A 19,809-nucleotide genomic window follows, 5' to 3' on the forward strand; every position below is an offset into this window, starting at 1 on the left:
TATATAAAGGGATATTCCAGCACAGACACACATTGGCAGCGCCGTAATTTATTGCATCGTTTAATTTTTGACAGTCGATGGGAGTGGTAATGAGAAGCGGTACACCAGTGCGTATGCTTGATGTGACCAAACATTCTTCCAACTGTTGCCTTTCCTGCCCCTTTCCTCGGGCGGTTGGCCTCGTAAATTGCTTTTCCTCCCTCTCTCCCATATATTTCAGAGTCCCGATCTCCCCTCTACCCCCTGGTAGCCCCAAGTCTCCCACTTTTGCCCCTATTTGTCGCCTCTCCTTCTTCAATGGCCTCCGGGGCCAGCTGTAAGCTGTAAACTGTTTAAACTTTTGCTTTTTATATGCCAAAACTTGGTATTGCCAAATAAGAAACAGGAAGGAGTTTCCGGAAAAGGGTTCCGACCATCGAATACCCGGGAATGCCACAAACTTGCTCGTTTTAAGTAGTGTTTTTAATAAAATACGACTTTTCTGAGTTTATTACATTAGAACGTATATTTTTTTATATCCTATAGTTATTTGATTAAATAATAAAGTCACTCTTGACCTGAAAAGAGCAAAAAAAGCTAGAGTTCAACCTCAGTTCTTAGGATCCTTCAGTGGGAGTACTAGATATCCCTGCTACGACTATTCGGTACTAAAAGTATATGAAACTGGCATAAAAATAAACACGAATGGAAGGCAGAAACCAAGTTCTGACAACTTTATGGAAATTGCATTATAAGTTCTTGGGAGGGGAAATAGAGAAAGTGTCACTTAAGTTGGGAACGGGTTCATTAGGACGCAAGACGTGGCTAAAATGGCTTAATAAAGCGAAACCTGATTCAATTTAAATGCTCACAACTCACACACTCGGGGATAATGCACAGGGAAAGGCCATAAATGTTCGCCTGCCTGCGTACTTAGGTGCCTATATCCATATATCATTGCCAGAACCAACGTATATCTTCCTCCCTGGCTTCCTATGTACATGTCTATGTACGGGCTTATCTCTTGCTTAGGCTTGGAAAAGGCTGTGGGTAATAGGGGGGGAATAGGAAGAGGGAACGGGGCGGATGAGTGGGTGCAAAACGGGAAGAGGCTACATGCCTAGAATGACACTTGCCTTGAGTGAAATTGTTCGTAAACACACTGGAAAAGTAGAAACTTCTGGCAGAGCACAGATACATTTTTTAGTTTTAGTTAATAGTATTTCATGTAACATTTAGAGGTGTTTCCATTAATTTGTAATCAATAAGTAATTAAACAATACCCTTTTTAAGTTATTTGTGAACGAAGATCAAACATTTTTAAAAAGGTTAAATAATTTCCCATTCAAATTAGCTTTAATTATACTCCTTATAAATAAACACATTTAATTAATAACTAATTCAATAACCTAATCTATAACCCCCATACATCATTCATCGAATATTAAATAACCCTCTGGCAATGTGATTTATCTATTAACGTGGCTATTAGGCCTCGCCACTCTCCGTTTTACGGCCCGCCAATTCGCCAAAGTCCGTCGGGGAGCCCCGCAGATTTATGGCACTCGGAGAATCCAATCGAGTCTGTGGCCATTTGTCTTTTCATCAAACGGTATCAGTCCAGTGGCAGTGGTCAACGATCGGATCGATGGCTGTGATTAATCGAAGGCCGTGAATCTTCCACGGAGCCAAGTGGGCGAGAGGTAGCCCACTTGTTGGCTCCTGCAATTCCACTTTCCCGCGTGCGAGGACTCCTCCGGCGACAAGGACGAAGGCTATTTGTCACAACTCGACAGCGACAGAGTGGAGAGCCTCCTCTCTCAGTCAAAGTCCTGGCTCCCTTTGGGTGCGAGAAGTGCCGACAGATATCAGTCAAAACCCGAGGCCGCATTGACACGTATAAAGCATTAGCATCGGTTATTGCCTTAGCGGAAGTGCTGCACTGGGAGTAAATGGGTCTACAGTCATTCAAATTTCCTGGTTAGTTGTACATCTCTTGGAAACTGTCAGTTCTAAGATCTCAAGGTTCACAATTGGGGAACTCCAAGCAAGATAAGTGAACCTGGCTTTATATTTTTTTATTTATTTAATTTTTAATGACTTTCTTGCACTCACATTTCCCCCTCGAATGCTTAAATAATTTAATGCTTAAAATAATTTAATAAACATTTTCTTGGTATACTCAGGTATAATTTTTCTCAGTGTGTGCTCCGGTATCAAGTGTCAAGCAATCATCCTTGAATGGAGCTTTCGGGGAGGGACTCCAAAGCCAAAAGATAAAGCTGGCAACGCCTCGCTTCCCGTGTTCCCGTTTGTCGATATCTTTATCTAGTTTTTCGGGAATAGGTGATGAGGGGGAGGCATTAGGGGGAGGTAAGGGAGCAAACGTTTAGCGCCTCCTCGCGCCTTTGCCACATTTGATTTGTCTCGCATCGCGTTGGCGGGTGGCTCCATGGGTGGCTGGCTATAGCCACGCTTAGTTGCGCTCCAGTGGGTCGCAGCCGATTTATATGTACATATATACATTCGTAGGATAGAATAGATTTCACTTTTTGGCCATAGATTGTGTCAGGTCGTGGAGCAAACACTGAACTAGAGTACCTGCTGGCCGAACTCCCATCTATTTACATTCCTCGCAAGCCTTTGCCCCACAAAGCAGTCCGAGGGAGGCGTAGGTCCTTGAGGTCCTCCTGACCACTCAATGACAGCCCCAGAACCCGGCCTAAGGCAAAGCGAACAAAAAATCCATTTAAATCTGTCCGTTCGAAGGAACAAATGCACCACAAAATAAGAGGGAAAAGTTTGAAAGCGTCGGGAGATCAAAGCTTAATCGACTTTACTGAATCCAGAAAAAAGAGAACTGAGGGAAATTGAATGAATCGGAGCGTACGACTTGGTAACAATTGATGGAACTCGCTTCGATTGAGTTCGATTACTTCGATAGACAAGTTGTTTTGCAAGTTCCTTAATTACACTGGCCGAATTCTGTGTCTGAATAGTCGAGTGTTGTGTTGGTAACCAATATTTAGAGGTACAATGAAAATAATAAAATGAATAAGTTCATGTTTCTCGTACAGAAATACAAAGAAATATTATTTATATTTTTATCTGTTGTTTTTGAACCCTTTCTCCTGTTGAATTATCAACTGGTCCCCCTTTCTCTACTGCAACTAGTTACCTAAAATATTTTAATCGGCTTCCCACAACTAATTCCTTTGATCGGTTTACAATTATATGAATTGGACAATTCTTTTCGGCAAGTTCTTGAGTAGAATCCAGGCAACATCGTTGGTGAAGGCGGAGCAGGTGGGAAACAAGAGTCGCCTGGAAACGCCGTCGGCTGTCTGCTATCTGTTTTCATTCGCTCGAATTTTCCGTGTCGAAGGTAGGACTCGAAATTTGGTTCAATTAACGCGGCGTAGAATAAGGAATGACGTAGCAAGGGGGCCACGGGGGAAGAGAGTGAGAGTGAGAGTGAAAGTCCTCGTCCTCGTCGTCGATTTTGTTGATGTCCTGCGATGACGCTTCACTTACAACAGCCCAGGCAAATATTTAATTTGTGCGAATGACCACATCCGTTGTCCCCTTTTGACACTGAAAGAAATTCTCCTCCTTCGAGGCAGCCTGTTGCTGTAATATACAAGCTGAAATACACTCCACTAGCAATTTATTTATGAAGAAAACTGAGCGACTTCTTAGGCACTTTCCTCGTCAGAATCCAACTCAGCCCGAGGACTCTCCTCCGACACAGAGTTCCTATACTAACGCCTCAACAACGGATGCTCTTGCTTATTTATTTATTTTCTAGTATCAATAAATAATACATTTGTTTAAAAACTCAAAACTAAATAGAAAATATATTCGCAGTGGCCGTGTTTGCCGTTCGTTACGTCCTCAGTGGTCAACACATGCGGGCCGGAAGGTCAGGCCCCCGGAAAATGAATGAAAATGGCCGACTGGCATGACAAGAAGAAAAGCCAAGAGCAAGAGGGGAAAGGGAGAGCGAAGAAGACCCGACACGCAAAACCCTCCGAATGAAAATAACGACAAACCGAACGAAGTTCGGGGAAAAGCGGAGGTAAACGAGGGGAAAGTTACGGTTACGGGCATTCACATGCTACATTAACTTTGAGCGGGCACTTTTCGGGGACTTTTCCGTTTCCTCACCTTTGCCCCGCTAATGATTTCATTAATAAAATCAAATTAATCTCCTCCATGGGCAGAACTACTTAGTATTTAAGCAGGAGTTATGTCTGCTGAGGGAAGGTGACTTTTCGGGGGAGGTTTAGGGGGAGTTTTAGCAGGGAATGTCTTGTCTATAACTTGACTCAACTTGTATTATTATTCCAAAACACTTTGTATCATTTATTTTCAGGAAACCACATTAAAAATAGGAAATACAATGCCTTGCATAGAGTATAAATAAATACCAATTGTTATGCGACTTCATTTGTACTCTGTAATAAATTCAAACTTATTAGGGAAAACTAAAATAGTATTCCATATAAAGTTATCCATTATTTAATTGTAAAAACATGAAATTACCCAAAACTACGAGTTTCTTATTTTCCTGCTGAGAGTTTTCCCAGTGCAGAGCACAAATTTCGGTTAAAATGGCCAAGTTCGTGGTGCTCGGACACACCCTCAATTAGGACTCTGCCTCTGCCACGCCTCTCCGCCCACGGACACACACACAGACACGACACATGCACCGTTGACTTCATAATTTAATGCCAGGGACTCACCTAGTGTAGCAGTGATGGGAGGGCGGCTGCTGCTTAACCCGCTGGCATATTTTCACATTTCTTTTGTTCAGCATTTTTCCCATCCCATTCTCCTCGTTGCTCAAGCAACCAGCAATCCTTTGTGACATTTGACTCGTCACACAGCCACACCTACACACCCACCCACCCACACACCACGCACAAGGACATGTTTGGCAGAGACTGAAACATGCAAACTGCATACATTTCGGTCTAAAAGTTTTATTACTTGGCCTGGCTCTAGACACAGCCCGAAATTATAACTTGGCAAAAGTTGTAAACTTTTCAGCCGCAAAAGGGGGAGGGGAAGTGCGCTAACACTGATCATAAATTTTAATAAGCGAACGGAGCCGCCACACGTTGATGCCTGCCTCGAATCGTGTTTAATCATGTGAGAGTTCTGTGAGCTCACTTCCGCCTCTCCATCGTCCCGGAAGTTGGCGGCGAACAGGCATAGTTAGTTGGTAAAATTAAACTTTATATCGCAGGCACAAATTTGCAGAGCGTAAAATAAAGAACTGCCATGGGAAATGATGTGCCAAATATGGTTAATTTTATAATATTCTTTACTATGAACAGAGTCATGTATTTTTTAATAAAGTTATGAGCTTATTTTTAAAGTGCGCAGAATACTAAAGGAACCAAACAGAATCTCTTAGTCTTACTTGAAAACCCAAATTCTCTGTGACGTCAATGATGACATCCTGTTCAGAGGACTTCTAAAACTCCGGAAATTATGCAGTTTACCTAGCTCTTACCTTCCAACCTTCGAGGAGCGCTCTTGACCTTTGCAGGGAAATGAACTGTCCGAGAAAAGCCGCAAAGTTCATTAAGCACACAAGTGGCTAACTGCACATCATGAGCTTCCTGCTCCGGAATACCAGCTCCCGTTCCATTTGTCTCCGTGTTTTCGGGTTTTCGTTTTCGCTTTCGCTTTCGGGTTCTCCGGTTCCCCATTTCCCCAGGTTCCCCACGATCTCTAGTCCCCCGGCGAACAGTGGCCGCAGAAAATTCCTAGAATTCCGGAAATGAATGTGCGCAATTTCGCATTGGACACACTGTGGCCCGAGGAGAGGGGACTATCTGTATTTTTTGGGTCGCCAGTGCCGGGGAAATTCATGGTCATGGGAGTGCTGGATTGTGTTGAAATTAGAATGAATTGCAGCTAATTGAAATGCGTTGGGATTGAAGTGAGTTTGCAGCGAATCGAAGGGGATTCGGTTTGGATTTCAACTGGATAGTTGAGGGTTGAAAGAAGACAGTCAAGTTGTAAGGAACTTATATCTCAAGACGTAACAATTAGTAAGCAACCTAATTACGAGGCAAGTGCCACCCTCAAAGAACTTCAAGTGGCTCTAGGCAACTAAAGCCACATCCACTTATCCCGTGGAATATACCATTAGGTTCAGCTGCACAGCTCGCGGTGTCAAGTGAGCGGCAATTGCAGACGCGAAACTGTTTCTAATTTATTAATCAATTATTTACGAATGCGTGAGGGGAGCCACTCGACCTGTGGCTGGGTGCCAGAACCCCACTCGATTAGCATGCAGCGGCATGGCCGAAAGCCACAAAGCACCAAAAACACAGAAGACACAGAACACGGCTCAGGAGGGATGTGTGGATGAGCACTTCAAAGCGATTCGGGCCGACGTCTGTCTGCCAGCCCCCTCCTACTACTCCTCCTCCCACCCGTTCCCCTGGCTTCTTGGAAACGAAAGCCATTCGCTTTCATCTCGATAACGCCGATGAGCAGCCAGGATGACGCCCAGTGTGCCAGCAACAACGCGAGTTTAACTTAATTAACTAATTGTGAGGAAGACATTTCGGCGACATTTCATATTTCATGGGGACAAGGTTGCCAAAACAAAGGAGCTGGAGTGGGAATTCATACCAAAGATCCTACTGACTATATTCGGGGAATACTTAACCCTCGGACATTCCCAGGAACCACTTTACTCCAAGACGAAGGCGTAGTCTGTCTGTTATTAGCATTAACTTAATTGTTAAATAATTATTTTAAGCTATTTATTAAATATTTACAGTCATTCAAATTCATGATTACACTTAAGCATGATTATAAATTTATTTACAAATTTATTTCATTATAGGCATTTGGCCTTTGTTGATAAGTACAAGTGCGCAATGAGCTGCCTCCTTCATCAGTTTTATTAGAGAATTACGGATATTTCAATTAATTTTGTTTATTTGTAAACGAATCTTTTGAAAAAGTCCTTGACATTCTCACCAGCTTTCCTCCGAGTACTAAATGCACCCACCCACTTCACCTGACCTGCCTGGTTCTCCGCTAACAAATCCTCTCAGCCACATCTCCTGAATGAAAACTGTTTTCACAGACACTTGGCTTGCCGGGTGACAAGTAATCCGGCTCAAGCGGTGAATTCGTTCGGGGAAACAACAGTAAACAAGGCAGAACGACTCGTTGCCACAGATATTTGCATTGAAAACAAATTAAGATGCTCCTTTTCCCTGCTCCACACTCGATTATCACTTTCGCCTGGCAGGCAGTTCACAAATCATTTGTTTACACGATATTTCCCTCTTTGTTTTTCTCTGTTTCGGCCCTTCCGCTTAAGTGATGTCAATCAATTAAATTTACACACCAGGACGAAGGACGGAGGCTGCTGCTGCAGGAAGCCACACCCACTGGCATCGCTTATACATTTTTCATGACACTCGCGTATGTCGTCCCGTCACCCGACTTTTCCCGGGTAGAAAGTGCTTCGGCAAAAATTTGTAAACGTGTTTATCTTGCTTCCCCCTGCCAGTCTCCGTCTCCGTCCCCGCCTCCGCCTCTGTCTCTGTCTCCATGTGGGCCAAGTGAGCTTATGAGTGGTTGGGTGGGGCAGAGTGGGCGGGAAAGTGGCACCGGATAAGCCGGGCTGGAAGTATAAAATAAAATAAAACTGGGAACCGAGACAACACAATAACATTTGCATTTGCCGAGGTGTAATGCCTAAGCTTTATGGCAAGCGTTACTATTACAGCAGAAATGGTTGCATTTTCATTAAGTCGACTTTCAGGAGCCCGCGAAGCCAGGAAAATGTTTACGGCTCAACTGATTAGTCGAGCATTTAGCGCATCCTTCGAGGTTACTTCAGCTGAAGTTGCCTTTTATTTATTATTGAAATTGGCAGCATCTACAGATCATCAATTTCCAGCTAACTTTCACTTAACTCCGCTTTTTGTTAGAGAAATGGTTTAAAGCCACTAAAAATATGACAAAACCAAGTGCAGAGTCGTAAATTACAAGACATACGCAGGGGATATATTGACAGAGTCTAAATACACCCAATTAAGTACCTTTTTAGCCCCAAGTTGCGTCCAAAAATTGTTTCAGTTTTGTGTAAATTTGTCCGAGAAACTGGACTCTGGCTTAGCAGAGACCCACTGGGCTCTGACTCTTCCTCTCGATCCATATTTACCTTATTCCACCTCAAACGGAAGTTAATTCCGAAATATTTTCCACAGGGAGAGATACTTTCCGTATCTGGGAGGGCGATATGAGTCCGACTTATGAGCTGGCGCCTGGAAATATGCACCCGATTCTGGCTCCAAGGAGGGCGAGTGTGGTCAAAGTGCTTATCAGCTGAGTGGGGGGACGGGGTGGAGTGGAAAATTACAAAATGGGTGAGGGGTGGCTCTCCGGCCTTGATGGGGTCCCAAACATCTTGACTGACTGCACTTTATGGTTCATTTTGCATGCCTCGGATGAGCCCAGGCCTGGACCCCGGCGAGGAAAGATATCGGGCGGAAAGGAGGAAAGGGTTTCAGTTACACATAACCCAAGTTTAGTCCGGATTCTGCCCGGGATCCCTCCCCCCTGCACCATGACTATGCGTTTCGGTATTTTTACTGCTACGCTCCCATTTGCGAGACAGAGAATTTTGAGTTGCCTTTTCATTTTTAATGCCGCATCTTGGTCTCGGACAATGTTTGAAGGGCGGGGAGTGGGCGGGGACCACAGGACTTGTGTGCGTTGTCCTTGCCTGCAGCGTTAAATTCTTGTTAAAATATTATGGCAACTTTCTGCAATTCTTTTTGCGCTTTAAAGCGGAATTCAGCCGAGGAAATCTCTCTTCCAGCAATTTCGAATCCTCTTTTTCAAGGCGCTCAAAGGGACTGAGATCAACTTGTTTATACTGGGAAAATATGTCGAAATATGCAGCACATTAATGTAATTTGTACATCTTGAGACTTGGATTCTTCACATGAAGTATATTCAAGCCGCAGAGAGGAGATCAATTATTTACCTAATTGTTAAAAACAATTTTATCTGATTTCCTTGGGTCTGTAGTTGCGTTTCCCAGATGGAAATAGTAGGTGCCTCCTCGACGGAAGAGTACCTCCAGCAATTAGCCAACGTGCTCGAGGTCACACGCTTCCACTGAAGACGCAATTATTTCAGTTGATTTGGCCCGAATTGACGCGACTCTGGTTCGCTCTGAGACAGCGAGTGGTCCTCGGGACTCAGAAACACTTAGTGGGCGGGCCGAAACCACCTCCATCCCTGTCGCACCTAATTAGGCCAATTAAATTTAGCTGCAAATTACACACACATTAAATGTGCAAATTGGGCGGCCAGCTGAAATTGAAATTAAATGCATGTCGCATGTGGCTGTGGCAAGTGGCAAGTGCCACGAAGGGGGTGGGGAAGGGGAAGGGGCGTTGCGTGCAGAGGCAGATGCACCTCGATGACTTGGCTTCGGATTGGATTAGGCGGGTGCACTGGCTTCGAGGGGCTCATTAAATCGTGGGTAAAGTGGAGAGTGCAAGCCCGTCACGAATGCAATTGGATTATCCTGGATTAATTCAGTGAACCGAAGGTGCTGTCCCGAGGAATGCACAAAGCAGGCAGTGAATAGCTAACGAAGGACGAGGTCTTAATCAGAGGACACTCTCTGATGACAGCACTTGGTTATTAAATCTATATTTAAATAGTAATATTTATAGAATGTCTGTTTGATGATTCACTAAAATTTCTGAATTAATTAGCTTAAGTTTGTAGTAGAATCTGCAGTTGGAAATCATATTTCACACAGCTTATACATTAGTTTCATTGGTAAATTAATATAATACAAATTATGCATTGATTTCTTTGAACTGTCACAGTATCGGCCCTATAAGGGGTTCCTTATAAAATTAATTATATTATTTATTATAATTAATATCTTTTTTTCTGCTATTGGTCTTGAATGAAATAATAATCCCTGAAAATCAATCAAAGTTAAAGCCCCTTCTGAATGTAGAAATTCATAAGAAAGAAGAATAGCGGCAAAATCCTTATTACCGGCTCTAATTAAATGCTAATTCTTGGGGAAGCATTCAATTATCGGTTATTAAATTTAACTTCTTCTGTCACTCACCTGATTTGAACTCCCTGACAGCAGGCAAAACTTGGGCGGGCTTTTCGCTCCAAAAATTACTTTTCAACCGTATTTTATTCCTCCAAAAATTCTTTGTATTAATTATACTCTTATTGGTTTCTTTCACACTTGAAAAAACAAGGGCTTAAGCTTTGTTAACTGTTTCGACACTGTCAAAAAATTGGCTATTTCAACACGAGACGAATTCGGAATTATTCGAATACAATCCATATACCGGTTTCACACCACGACTTCTGTCAGTCCGTGGCAACAGAACCGCCGGTCAGGACCTTCGCAAGTGAACTACGCGTCGAAGGAAAACAGTTGCCAAGTGGCGGAGGAACAAACCAAAACACAGGACGAAGTGCCGAGCCACAGGAACCGAAGGACCCGAAGGCTGCGACTCAATTGCTCGTCTGGCCACGAGGCAGGGACTCGAGCTGCCGCTCAGAATGAGTTTCCACTCAGTCTGGCACTTCGTTGGCTTTGTTTACAAATACTTTTTCGGCCTCGTGTCCTTTGGGAATGAATTTGCATGCGCGCCTGTTGCGTGCTTTGCCGCTGCCTATTTTCAATATTTACCATATATATATCCTTGAGATTTTTTGTTAATTTGAATTTATTAAATATTAATAAAAGTAAAGAAGGGAATATTTATGACAATTATTTATAAGCAGCTGAATTTATACCTTAATTTATACCTTTTATAAATTTTTTACAAATATATAGAAACATTAATTTGTAAAATATTGTTATTGGTAAATTCTAAATTTAAAATATTTTTATTATTAAATTTGAACAACTCTTATACCGATTTTGTTGTTTAATGGTGTAAGCAATTCCTTATCCCCTTTTTTAGATAGTTACAATATTATTTAATTATTACAAAAATTATTTTAAGCTTTAAACTGATCAAAAATATATTTTATATTTCATAAAACCATCCATTTTCCTTTGTTCACTTCGACTTGTTACATTTACCGCCCACTCGCAGGCGCCTCGCCAGTGTTTTGAGTGACAGACCGAGTCGAAATTGAGTGGCTGCCTTCGGATCCTTCGGGTCCTGCGGCTCGGCTTTTCGTCCTGTGTTTTGGTTTGGTCTTCTGCCCACTTGGCCACTGTTTTGCCCAGTTCGCTTGCGAATGTCCTGAATGACGGTTCTGCGACGCGTAAAAGCGGGTTAAAAACTGTAGTTCAAATAATTCCGTAAGCTTCACGATGCGTTTAGTTTCTGACGGTTAAAAAAGCTTAACTCCTATTTTTTAAAGTGCCCTGAAAAATTAATCCCTCAATACAACATAAATAAATAAAAATTTCAAAAGAAAGAAATTCTGACAAAGTTAATTTTGAAAAGGAAAAACCCGGCTTAAGTTGGGTTCCCGCTCTCTGTGGCTGCCGGGAATCAAAATCAGGTGAGTGGCGGCGGAAATTGAATTGAGAAGCCGGTAATTGAATAAAGGAGTGGCCCCAGAATTTTCAAGAAAAAGAAGCGTTTAATTAGGGCCGGTAATAAAGATTTTTCACGCGATTCTGCCTCTTAATGAACTCAGCATCCGGAGCGGGTCTCCTTTCAGTGGACTCTGGAATTCTCAGGGATTACGTTGGACATGGTCATCATTAAGACACCAATTAAAGAAGAACAAATAAATTTCCAGATTATAATGTGTGTGATATATGATTTTCATCTGCAGATTCAACTGCAAACTTAACATAATTAATTCAGAAATTTGACTAAACAATCAAACAGACATTCTATAAATATTACTATTTAAATATAGATTTAATAACCAAGTGCTGTCATCAGAGAGTGTCCTCTGATTAAGACCTCGTCCTTCGTTAGCTATTCACTGCCTGCTTTGTGCATTCCTCGGGACAGCACCTTCGATTCACTGAATTAATCCAGGATAATCCAATTGCATTCGTGACGTGCTTGCACTCTCCACTTTACCCACGATTTAATAAGCCCCTCGGAGCCAGTGCACCCGCCTAATCCAATCCGAAGCCAAGTCATCGAGGTGCATCTGCCTCTGCACGCGACGCCCCTTCCCCTTCCCCACCCCCTTCGTGGCACTTGCCACTTGCCACAGCCACATGCGACATGCATTTAATTTCAATTTCAGCTGGCCGCCCAATTTGCACATTTAATGTGTGTGTAATTTGCAGCTAAATTTAATTGGCCTAATTAGGTGCGACAGGGATGGAGGTGGTTTCGGCCCGCCCACTAAGTGTTTCTGAGTCCCGACGACCACTCGCTGTCTCAGAGCGAACCAGAGTCGCGTCAATTCGGGCCAAATCAACTGAAATAATTGCGTCTTCAGTGGAAGCGTGTGACCTCGAGCACGTTGGCTAATTGCTGGAGGTACTCTTCCGTCGAGGAGGCACCTACTATTTCCATCTGGGAAACGCAACTACAGACCCAAGGAAATCAGATAAAATTGTTTTTAACAATTAGGTAAATAATTGATCTCCTCTCTGCGGCTTGAATATACTTCATGTGAAGAATCCAAGTCTCAAGATGTACAAATTACATTAATGTGCTGCATATTTCGCCATATTTTCCCAGTATAAACAAGTTGATCTCAGTCCCTTTGAGCGCCTTGAAAAAGAGGATTCGAAATTGCTGGAAGAGAGATTTCCTCGGCTGAATTCCGTTTTAAAGCGCAAAAAGAATTGCAGAAAGTTGCCATAATATTTTAACAAGAATTTAACGCTGCAGGCAAGGACAGCGCACACAAGTCCTGTGGTCCCCGCCCACTCCCCGCCCTTCAAACATTGTCCGAGACCAAGATGCGGCATTAAAAATGAAAAGGCAACTCAAAATTCTCTGTCTCGCAAATGGGAGCGTAGCAGTAAAAATACCGAAACGCATAGTCATGGTGCAGGGGGGAGGGATCCCGGGCAGAATCCGGACTAAACTTGGGTTATGTGTAACTGAAACCCTTTCCTCCTTTCCGCCCGATATCTTTCCTCGCCGGGGTCCAGGCCTGGGCTCATCCGAGGCATGCAAAATGAACCATAAAGTGCAGTCAGTCAAGATGTTTGGGACCCCATCAAGGCCGGAGAGCCACCCCTCACCCATTTTGTAATTTTCCACTCCACCCCGTCCCCCCACTCAGCTGATAAGCACTTTGACCACACTCGCCCTCCTTGGAGCCAGAATCGGGTGCATATTTCCAGGCGCCAGCTCATAAGTCGGACTCATATCGCCCTCCCAGATACGGAAAGTATCTCTCCCTGTGGAAAATATTTCGGAATTAACTTCCGTTTGAGGTGGAATAAGGTAAATATGGATCGAGAGGAAGAGTCAGAGCCCAGTGGGTCTCTGCTAAGCCAGAGTCCAGTTTCTCGGACAAATTTACACAAAACTGAAACAATTTTTGGACGCAACTTGGGGCTAAAAAGGTACTTAATTGGGTGTATTTAGACTCTGTCAATATATCCCCTGCGTATGTCTTGTAATTTACGACTCTGCACTTGGTTTTGTCATATTTTTAGTGGCTTTAAACCATTTCTCTAACAAAAAGCGGAGTTAAGTGAAAGTTAGCTGGAAATTCATCAAACTGTAAATGCTGCCAATTTCAATAATAAATAAAAGGCAACTTCAGCTGAAGTAACCTCGAAGGATGCGCTAAATGCTCGACTAATCAGTTGAGCCGTAAACATTTTCCTGGCTTCGCGGGCTCCTGAAAGTCGACTTAATGAAAATGCAACCATTTCTGCTGTAATAATAACGCTTGCCATAAAGCTTAGGCATTACACCTCGGCAAATGCAAATGTTATTGTGTTGTCTCGGTTCCCAGTTTTATTTTATTTTATACTTCCAGCCCGGCTTATCCGGTGCCACTTTCCCGCCCACTCTGCCCCACCCAACCACTCATAAGCTCACTTGGCCCACATGGAGACAGAGACAGAGGCGGAGGCGGGGACGGAGACGGAGACTGGCAGGGGGAAGCAAGATAAACACGTTTACAAATTTTTGCCGAAGCACTTTCTACCCGGGAAAAGTCGGGTGACGGGACGACATACGCGAGTGTCATGAAAAATGTATAAGCGATGCCAGTGGGTGTGGCTTCCTGCAGCAGCCGCCTCCGTCCTTCGTCCTGGTGTGTAAATTTAATTGATTGACATCACTTAAGCGGAAGGACCGAAACAGAGAAAAACAAAGAGGGAAATATCGTGTAAACAAATGATTTGTGAACTGCCTGCCAGGCGAAAGTGATAATCGAGTGTGGAGCAGGGAAAAGGAGCATCTTAATTTGTTTTCAATGCAAATATCTGTGGCAACGAGTCGTTCTGCCTTGTTTACTGTTGTTTCCCCGAACGAATTCCCCGCTTGAGCCGGATTACTGTTCACCCGGCAAGCCAAGTGTCTGTGAAAACAGTTTTAAGGACACATTCAGGAGATGTGGCTGAGAGGAGTTGTCAGCGGAGAACCAGGCAGGTCAGGTGAAGTGTGAGCTTCCTTTGGGTGCATTTAGTACTCGGAGGAAAGCTGGTGAGAATGTCAAGGACTTTTTCAAAAGATTCGTTTACAAATAAACAAAAATAATTGAAATATCCGTAATTCTCTAATAAAACTGATGAAGGAGGCAGCTCATTGCGCACTTGTACTTATCAACAAATGCCAAATGCCTACAATGAAATAAATTTGTAAATAAATTTATAATCATGCTTAAGTGTAATCATGAATTTGAATGACTGTAAATATTTAATAAATAGCTTAAAATAATTATTTAACAATTAAGTTAATGCTAATAACAGACAGACTACGCCTTCGTCTTGGAGTAAAGTGGTTCCTGGGAATGTCCGAGGGTTAAGTATTCCCCGAATATAGTCAGTAGGATCTTTGGTATGAATTCCCACTCCAGCTCCTTTGTTTTGGCAACCTTGTCCCCATGAAATATGAAATGTCGCCGAAATGTCTTCCTCACAATTAGTTAATTAACTTAAACTCGCGTTGTTGCTGGCACACTGGGCGTCATCCTGGCTGCTCATCGGCGTTATCGAGATGAAAGCGAATGGCTTTCGTTTCCAAGAAGCCAGGGGAACGGGTGGGAGGAGGAGTAGTAGGAGGGGGCTGGCAGACAGACGTGGGCCCGAATCGCTTTGAAGTGCTCATCCACACATCCCTCCTGAGCCGTGTTTCTGTGTCTTCTGTGTTTTTGGTGCTTTGTGGCTTTCGGCGATGCCGCTGCATGCTAATCGAGTGGGGTTCTGGCACCCAGCCACAGGTCGAGTGGCTCCCCTCACGCATTCGTAAATAATTGATTAATAAATTAGAAACAGTTTCGCGTCTGCAATTGCCGCTCACTTGACACCGCGAGCTGTGCAGCTGAACCTAATGGTATATTCCACGGGATAAGTGGATGTGGCTTTAGTTGCCTAGAGCCACTTGAAGTTCTTTGAGGGTGGCACTTGCCTCGTAATTAGGTTGCTTACTAATTGTTACGTCTTGAGATATAAGTTCCTTACAACTTGACTGTCTTCTTTCAACCCTCAACTATCCAGTTGAAATCCAAACCGAATCCCCTTCGATTCGCTGCAAACTCACTTCAATCCCAACGCATTTCAATTAGCTGCAATTCATTCTAATTTCAACACAATCCAGCACTCCCATGACCATGAATTTCCCCGGCACTGGCGACCCAAAAAATACAGATAGTCCCCTCTCCTCGGGCCACAGTGTGTCCAATGCGAAATTGCGCACATTCATTTCCGGAATTCTAGGAATTTTCTGCGGCCACTGTTCGCCGGGGGACTAGAGATCGTGGGGAACCTGGGGAAATAGGGAACCGGAGAACCCGAAAGCGAAAGCGAAAACGAAAACCCGAAAACACGGAGACAAATGGAACGGGAGCTGGTATTCCGGAGCAGGAAGCTCATGATGTGCAGTTAGCCACTTGTGTGCTTAATGAACTTTGCGGCTTTTCTCGGACAGTTCATTTCCCTGCAAAGGTCAAGAGCGCTCCTCGAAGGTTGGAAGGTAAGAGCTAGGTAAACTGCATAATTTCCGGAGTTTTAGAAGTCCTCTGAACAGGATGTCATCATTGACGTCACAGAGAATTTGGGTTTTCAAGTAAGACTAAGAGATTCTGTTTGGTTCCTTTAGTATTCTGCGCACTTTAAAAATAAGCTCATAACTTTATTAAAAAATACATGACTCTGTTCATAGTAAAGAATATTATAAAATTAACCATATTTGGCACATCATTTCCCATGGCAGTTCTTTATTTTACGCTCTGCAAATTTGTGCCTGCGATATAAAGTTTAATTTTACCAACTAACTATGCCTGTTCGCCGCCAACTTCCGGGACGATGGAGAGGCGGAAGTGAGCTCACAGAACTCTCACATGATTAAACACGATTCGAGGCAGGCATCAACGTGTGGCGGCTCCGTTCGCTTATTAAAATTTATGATCAGTGTTAGCGCACTTCCCCTCCCCCTTTTGCGGCTGAAAAGTTGTAAACTTTTGCCAAATTATAATTTCTGGCTGTGTCTAGAGCCAGGCCAAGTAATAAAACTTTTAGACCGAAATGTATGCAGTTTGCATGTTTCAGTCTCTGCCAAACATGTCCTTGTGCGTGGTGTGTGGGTGGGTGGGTGTGTAGGTGTGGCTGTGTGACGAGTCAAATGTCACAAAGGATTGCTGGTTGCTTGAGCAACGAGGAGAATGGGATGGGAAAAATGCTGAACAAAAGAAATGTGAAAATATGCCAGCGGGTTAAGCAGCAGCCGCCCTCCCATCACTGCTACACAAGGTGAGTGGGCGTGGTCCTGGCATTAAATTATGAAGTCAACGGTGCATGTGTCGTGTCTGTGTGTGTGTCCGTGGGCGGAGAGGCGTGGCAGAGGCAGAGACCTAACTGAGGGTGTGTCCGAGCACCACGAACTTGGCCATTTTAACCGAAATTTGTGCTCCGCACTGGGAAAACTCTCAGCAGGAAAATAAGAAACTCGTAGTTTTGTATTTGTTACAGAGTACAAATGAAGTCGCATAACAATTGGTATTTATTTATACTCTATGCAAGGCATTGTATTTCCTATTTTAATGTGGTTTCCTGAAAATAAATAATACAAAGTGTTTTGGAATAATAATACAAGTTGAGTCAAGTTATAGAGAGACATTCCCTCCTAAAACTCCCCCTAAACCTCCCTCGAAAAGTCACCTTCCCTCAGCAGACATAACTCCTGCTTAAATACTAAGTAGTTCTGCCCATGGAGGAGATTAATTTGATTTTATTAATGAAATCATTAGCGGGGCAAAGGTGAAGAAACGGAAAAGTCCCCGAAAAGTGCCCGCTCAAAGTTAATGTAGCATGTGAATGCCCGTAACCGTAACTTTCCCCTCGTTTACCTCCGCTTTTCCCCGAACTTCGTTCGGTTTGTCGTTATTTTCATTCGGAGGGTTTTGCGTGTCGGGTCTTCTTCGCTCTCCCTTTCCCCTCTTGCTCTTGGCTTTTCTTCTTGTCATGCCAGTCGGCCATTTTCATTCATTTTCCGGGGGCCTGACCTTCCGGCCCGCATGTGTTGACCACTGAGGACGTAACGAACGGCAAACACGGCCACTGCGAATATATTTTCTATTTAGTTTTGAGTTTTTAAACAAATGTATTATTTATTGATACTAGAAAATAAATAAATAAGCAAGAGCATCCGTTGTTGAGGCGTTAGTATAGGAACTCTGTGTCGGAGGAGAGTCCTCGGGCTGAGTTGGATTCTGACGAGGAAAGTGCCTAAGAAGTCGCTCAGTTTTCTTCATAAATAAATTGCTAGTGGAGTGTATTTCAGCTTGTATATTACAGCAACAGGCTGCCTCGAAGGAGGAGAATTTCTTTCAGTGTCAAAAGGGGACAACGGATGTGGTCATTCGCACAAATTAAATATTTGCCTGGGCTGTTGTAAGTGAAGCGTCATCGCAGGACATCAACAAAATCGACGACGAGGACGAGGACTTTCACTCTCACTCTCACTCTCTTCCCCCGTGGCCCCCTTGCTACGTCATTCCTTATTCTACGCCGCGTTAATTGAACCAAATTTCGAGTCCTACCTTCGACACGGAAAATTCGAGCGAATGAAAACAGATAGCAGACAGCCGACGGCGTTTCCAGGCGACTCTTGTTTCCCACCTGCTCCGCCTTCACCAACGATGTTGCCTGGATTCTACTCAAGAACTTGCCGAAAAGAATTGTCCAATTCATATAATTGTAAACCGATCAAAGGAATTAGTTGTGGGAAGCCGATTAAAATATTTTAGGTAACTAGTTGCAGTAGAGAAAGGGGGACCAGTTGATAATTCAACAGGAGAAAGGGTTCAAAAACAACAGATAAAAATATAAATAATATTTCTTTGTATTTCTGTACGAGAAACATGAACTTATTCATTTTATTATTTTCATTGTACCTCTAAATATTGGTTACCAACACAACACTCGACTATTCAGACACAGAATTCGGCCAGTGTAATTAAGGAACTTGCAAAACAACTTGTCTATCGAAGTAATCGAACTCAATCGAAGCGAGTTCCATCAATTGTTACCAAGTCGTACGCTCCGATTCATTCAATTTCCCTCAGTTCTCTTTTTTCTGGATTCAGTAAAGTCGATTAAGCTTTGATCTCCCGACGCTTTCAAACTTTTCCCTCTTATTTTGTGGTGCATTTGTTCCTTCGAACGGACAGATTTAAATGGATTTTTTGTTCGCTTTGCCTTAGGCCGGGTTCTGGGGCTGTCATTGAGTGGACAGGAGGACCTCAAGGACCTACGCCTCCCTCGGACTGCTTTGTGGGGCAAAGGCTTGCGAGGAATGTAAATAGATGGGAGTTCGGCCAGCAGGTACTCTAGTTCAGTGTTTGCTCCACGACTTGACACAATCTATGGCCAAAAAGTGAAATCTATTCTATCCTACGAATGTATATATGTACATATAAATCGGCTGCGACCCACTGGAGCGCAACTAAGCGTGGCTATGGCCAGCCACCCATGGAGCCACCCGCCAACGCGATGCGAGACAAATCAAATGTGGCAAAGGCGCGAGGAGGCGCTAAACGTTAGCTCCCTTACCTCCCCCTAATGCCTCCCCCTAATGCCTCCCCCTCATCACCTATTCCCGAAAAACTAGATAAAGATATCGACAAACGGGAACACGGGAAGCGAGGCGTTGCCAGCTTTATCTTTTGGCTTTGGAGTCCCTCCCCGAAAGCTCCATTCAAGGATGATTGCTTGACACTTGATACCGGAGCACACACTGAGAAAAATTATACCTGAGTATACCAAGAAAATGTTTATTAAATTATTTTAAGCATTAAATTATTTAAGCATTCGAGGGGGAAATGTGAGTGCAAGAAAGTCATTAAAAATTAAATAAATAAAAAAATATAAAGCCAGGTTCACTTATCTTGCTTGGAGTTCCCCAATTGTGAACCTTGAGATCTTAGAACTGACAGTTTCCAAGAGATGTACAACTAACCAGGAAATTTGAATGACTGTAGACCCATTTACTCCCAGTGCAGCACTTCCGCTAAGGCAATAACCGATGCTAATGCTTTATACGTGTCAATGCGGCCTCGGGTTTTGACTGATATCTGTCGGCACTTCTCGCACCCAAAGGGAGCCAGGACTTTGACTGAGAGAGGAGGCTCTCCACTCTGTCGCTGTCGAGTTGTGACAAATAGCCTTCGTCCTTG

At 43.5% G+C, this 19,809-nt stretch overlaps 2 protein-coding genes across 2 annotated transcripts in view; one reads left to right on the forward strand and one right to left on the reverse strand.

Annotated features, from left to right (window-relative positions):
• The window catches only part of LOC108074139 (allatostatin-A receptor-like), an 86,746-nt gene extending 76,516 nt beyond the window's left edge, over positions 1 to 10,230 (reverse strand). The window contains exon 1 of the mRNA XM_041774984.1: positions 10,127 to 10,230. The gene's annotated coding sequence lies outside the window, so the exon portion shown is untranslated. The remainder of the gene's footprint in view (positions 1 to 10,126) is intronic.
• Positions 10,231 to 11,525: 1,295 nt separating this feature from the next.
• Positions 11,526 to 19,809, forward strand: part of LOC108082895 (allatostatin-A receptor) — a 68,180-nt gene continuing 59,896 nt past the window's right edge. Inside the window, exon 1 of the mRNA XM_041775049.2 lies at positions 11,526 to 11,538. The gene's annotated coding sequence lies outside the window, so the exon portion shown is untranslated. The remainder of the gene's footprint in view (positions 11,539 to 19,809) is intronic.

The sequence above is a fragment of the Drosophila kikkawai genome, chromosome X (genome assembly GCF_030179895.1).
Source record: "Drosophila kikkawai strain 14028-0561.14 chromosome X, DkikHiC1v2, whole genome shotgun sequence".
Lineage (NCBI taxonomy): Eukaryota > Metazoa > Arthropoda > Insecta > Diptera > Drosophilidae > Drosophila > Drosophila kikkawai.